Source organism: Lynx rufus, unplaced genomic scaffold (assembly GCF_022079265.1).
Source record: "Lynx rufus isolate CCGP_SWC_20201006 ecotype Redwood Valley unplaced genomic scaffold, mLynRuf1.p SCAF_9, whole genome shotgun sequence".
NCBI lineage: Eukaryota > Metazoa > Chordata > Mammalia > Carnivora > Felidae > Lynx > Lynx rufus.
In genome coordinates this window covers 104050944-104056091 of record NW_025814897.1, presented here as the reverse complement: position 1 = coordinate 104056091, position 5148 = coordinate 104050944, and the positions used below count along the sequence as shown (strand labels likewise).

Sequence of the window (5148 nt, the reverse complement as noted above, 5' to 3'; positions counted from 1 at the left end):
GTCTGTTATTCCTTTCAGTTCTGATAGTATTGGCTTAATACATACTTAGGTGATCTGATGGTGAGTGCATATGTATTTATTATTGTTATATCCTCTTGATAAATTAAACCATTATCATTATATAATGACCTTCATTGTTTCTTGTAACAGTTTTTGCCCTAAAGTCTATTTTGTTTGATATAAGTATAGCTACTCCTGGTCTATTTTCATTTTCATTGAACAAAATAACCTTCCAATGGAATGAAAGATATTCTATTGCATGAAATATCTTTTTCCAGCCCTTTTCTTTGAGGCTTTGTGTGTCCTTAAACCTGAAGTGAGTCTCATTAGGCAGAATAGGGTTGGGTCTTTTTATTTATTTTTTTTTAAATCCATTCAGCCACTCTGTGCCTTTTGATTGGAGCATTTAGTCCATTTACATTTAAAGTAATTATTGGTAGGTAAGAACTTACTAATGACATTTTATTGATTGTTTTATGGCTGTTTCAAAGTTCCCTTGCTCCTTTCTTCTTCTTCTCTTTCTGTCTTTCTTTGTGAACTGATAATTTTCCATAGTGGCATGCTTTTGCTTCTCTTTATCTTTTATGCATATACTGTAGGATTTTGCTTTATGGCTATAATGTGGCTTTACATAAAACATCTTATTATTATAATAGTCTACCCTTATATTCCTCCCCTTTCACCTGTTATGGTTTTGATGTCCCAAGTTACCTCTTTATACTATGTATCCATTACCAAATTACTGCAGCAATAGTTATTTTTTTTAATACTTTTGTCCTTTGACCTTTATACTGGCATTAAGTTAAGGTGAAGATCTACACTTACATGGATTTTTTTCAATGGTTTATAATGGTTTAACGCACCATTATATTACAGTATTAGAGTGCTGTGAATTTGGCTATATACTTACCATTGTCAGTGTGTTGTCTATTTTCATGTAACTTGTTAGTACCCTTTTATTTCAGCTTGAAGAATTTTCCATATTTCTTGTAAGGCAGGTCTAGTGGTGATGTACCACTTCAGCTTTTGTTTGCTTTGGAAAGTTTTTATTTCTTCTTCATTTATGAAGGATGACTCTGCTGGGTAAAGTATTCTTGGTTGACATATTGTTTTCTTTTATCACCTTGAATATAGTATACCAGTCTTCCCTGGCCTGCAAAGTTCTGTTCAGAAATCTGCTGATAGTTCACTTGTATGTGAGGATATTTTCTCAATTATTGCTTTTAAATTTCTTTTTGTGTGTGTTTGATTTGAGACAATTTAAATATAATGTATCAGAGAAGATAACTTTAGGTTAAAATTTGGGGGGACTCCATGAGCTTCTTGAAGTTGATTGTCCAAATCTCTTCCTAGATTTGGGAAATTCTTAGCCATTATTTATGTAAGTGAGCTCTCATCCCCTTTCTCCCTCTCTTCTCTTAGAGTCCAATAATTCACAGAATGTTTCTCTTAATGGTATCCCATAATCCATATAGGTATTTTTTCACTTCTTTTCATACTTTTCTCTTCATTTTCCTCTGACTGGATGATTTCAAAGGACTGTCTTCTACTTAACAGATTCTTTCTTCTGCTTGAGCCAATCTTATAATGATACTCTCCATGGCATTTTTCATTTCATTCATTGTATTCTTCAACTCCAGAATTTCTGTTAGGTTCTTTTTTTTAATGAGTTTTCTCTTTCCGTTAAATTTCTCATTTTGTTTGTGTATTGTTTGCCTGATCTCTTTTTGTGTTTTCTCATATAGCTCACTGAGCTTCCTTAAAGCAACTATTTTGAATTCTTATTATGCATATTACAGATCTGTATTTCTTTAGGGGCAGTTACTAGAAAATTATTGTGTTTCTTTGGTGGTGTTATGTTTCCTTGCTTTTTCATGTTCCTTGAAGATTTGCATTGATGTCATTGCATTTAAAGGAGTTGTCTCCTTCAGGCTTTACCAACTGGCTTTAGGAGACAAATATCTTTTGTCAGCCCTGGTAGGGATTCTGAAGTTTTCTCAGACTTTTTCTATGCATATTCTTGCTCCACATTTCTTGTTTCCTCTTGAGACAGAACTCTTAAGATTGTATGTTTTCTCTTTATCCTTCAAAGCGAGGATGGATGCCCACAGCTGCCCTTTTGCTTCCCTCAGAGCACTCCTAAACACTCAGATTTGTGAGGCTTCTCCCAGACCCACAGCCAGGTGGTTTTCTAGGTGTTCTCACTAGCCATATATGAGTCTGCTTGCTCTTTACTCATATTTACAAATGTTCATATTTCTTAAAATTTGTGCAACTTATTCCTATTCTGATAAGTCCAATTGATCTAAAGCCATTTTTGGTATGCTTCTGCTAATATTTTGTTAACTCTCATATACTTACATACTTAGTGATTTTTTACTTTGAGCTATTAATTTTCTTGGAATTACATCTATGAAAATACTTTGAATTCTGAAATGAAGGTGGGTTTCTCCAGAGAGCACTTTCATCTACTTCTGTCAGGTATCTAGGACAGAGCTATTCAAATTGAGGTACATGGACTGGTGCCAGTTTGCAAATGACAGCAAGATAAGATTTCCCCAGAATGTAAATCAACTACAGCATTATGCATATTGTTTCCTTCATCTATCATTTATTTCATAGCAATACTTTCAGTGAAACTGTGAATTGATTTATAATGTGCCACAAGCTCCTTATCTCATACCTGACTTGTGACAAGTGATTTATGGACTAACTATATTGAGTTGCATTAGCCTATTGAATTGACTATATTGAGTATCTCTTTAAACTCAGTTCCCATTTGAGATTTTTCAGGTATTTCAAGTAGTGTGAAATTGGACTGCGCTAGGCATTCCAGTGTTAACTATCTTATAGTTATGAATTTCTTTGAGGAGATTAAAATAACTCTATCCTTTCTATTCAATGCCAAGTTTTAGACATACAACTTTCTTTGCATTATTGTGGGATAATGGTTGTTTGAATTTTTACTTTTGTATTAATGGTATATTCCTTTGGGTGCACCCACCTTATATGGGAATCTCTTGATCGGGTCCTCATTCCCGATCCCTGAGTCCCATGAAGCTAAAAAATATCTATGCTCATTTGTCTCAGTTTGACAAATGACTGCAGTACCGAACCAGGTTAACTGTTGTGCTACCTTGCTGTGTTCTTTTTCATTTAGTGTTTGTTTTGAATACTATTTGCTTTTAAAGAAAACCAACTAGTTGATGCATTTGAGCAAATTTATAAAATATTTTATCCAGCATTTTTAGTTGCTAGTTTGGGCAGTTAGTCCTCCATGTATGATCTCAAGATAATGTTTAGTTTCTTTTTTGAATTCTTTCATAAGTTTCATTTGCTACACTTCCCCCTAATTCATCCATTGCCAATGGGGTATGTGTCTCTAGATACATTGTTTTTTAAATGTAGGTGAAGATCTACACTTACATGGATTTTTTTTCCAATATAGGTTAATAAAAATATTCCTAAAAAATAAAGAAGTAAAAATATGTACAGGGAGTTTCTTTTTCTTTTTTTCTTGTTATATTGTTTACAAGGCAATTACTTAAAGTGCAGGGCTGAATAGCTAAGTAACACCATGTATTTACTTTTAATAGCCTGAAGATACTGGAATAATAAGAAATTTCTTTTGTTATTTCCCTTCAGTTCTCAGAAACACCATGGCAGTGGGTGAAGGAAGAAACAGCACTACAATTACCAGGTTTATGCTAGTGGGATACTCTGAATTTCCAAAACTTGAAGTCATCCTTTTTCCTAGGCATCTCCCTCGTGACAGTGTTCTGGAATGTCAACCTCATCACTCTGATCAAGATGGACTCCTACCTGCACACACCCATGTATTTCTTTATCAATAAACTTGCCTTCTTAGATATTTGTTATGTTTCCTCCACAGCTTCCAAGACGCTCTCAGATTTCTTCAAGAAGCAGAAATACATCTCCTTTGTAGGGGGCACCATGCAGTACTTCTTCTTTACCCTGAGTCTGACTGAGTGCTTTTTCTTAGTAGCTATGGCTTGTGACCGATATGCTGCCATTTGTAAGCCTCTGTTCTACACCGCCATCATATCTCCCACCCTCTGTGTGCAGATGGTTGTGAGATCTCGTGTAACTGGATTCTTTGGCTCATTTATCCAACTGTGTGCCTTATTTCAGCTTCATTTCTGTGGGCCAAATGTCATCAGCCATTTCTTTTGTGATCTTCCCCAGCTGCTGATCATATTCTGCTCTGACACCTTTTCCTTTCAAATCGGGACCTCTGTGCTCACAGTGATCTTTGGACTCACATCTGTCTTGGTTATCATGATATTCTATGGTTATATTGCTGCCACCATTCTGAAGGCAGGTCCAAGGCCTTCAACTTCTGTGCTTCTCACCTGATAGCTGTGACTCTCTTTTATGGCTCACGCACCTTGGTCTATTTGTGCCCTACTTCTGATGATTTTCTGAGCCAAAACAAGCTGACCTCTGTTGTATACACTGTGGTGATTTAAATCTATTGATCTGAAACCTAAGGAACACGGAAATCAAAGATGCCTTAAACAGATAGGAAAAGAGAATATTTTCATGGAATTATTGATGCCTTTTAGGGCTTAGGACACAAAATACGCAGAATAGTGTATGAAAAACAGCTATAATAGTACTTACAAGCCTTGTAATATATTGTGTAACTTTTCACAAATATCTGCTTTCCCTCTATTCCCTGAGAGAGGATTGTATTTCATCCCTTTGAAGTCAGGTTTGGGCATGTGACTTGTTATGGCAAATGAAAATGTGAACAGATGTGACATATCCCACTTCTAGGTAGAGATTATATATGTGTGATCTTTTACCTTTTTTATTCCCAGTGGTCTAATCAGTGGCTGACTTGTAAGGAATAAGATGGTGGTGCAAGAGAAGAGCCCCCAGCTGACATAAGAGAAACATGTATTGTTAGCAAAAAATAAGTCTGTTTTGGATTATTTGCTACTGTAACATACTCAGTCTATCATAACTGTTACAGAAATCTGTACAGGTGGTAGTACGCTATTAAAAAAATCAGTGTTAACATTTGTAAGTTTCTTTAGAGCCAGGAAATAGGTGTTAAGCAATATATTATTGACAACTGGGAGGATAGTAATTTATGTTTGGCACAATAAAACATTTGGTACG

The 5148-nt window shown here is 35.3% G+C and overlaps 1 pseudogene; it reads left to right on the top strand.

Moving 5' to 3' along the window:
- The first annotated feature begins 3659 nt into the window (after window positions 1-3659).
- Window positions 3660-4576, top strand: LOC124506086 (olfactory receptor 1440-like; annotated as a pseudogene).
- The last annotated feature ends 572 nt before the right edge of the window (window positions 4577-5148 follow it).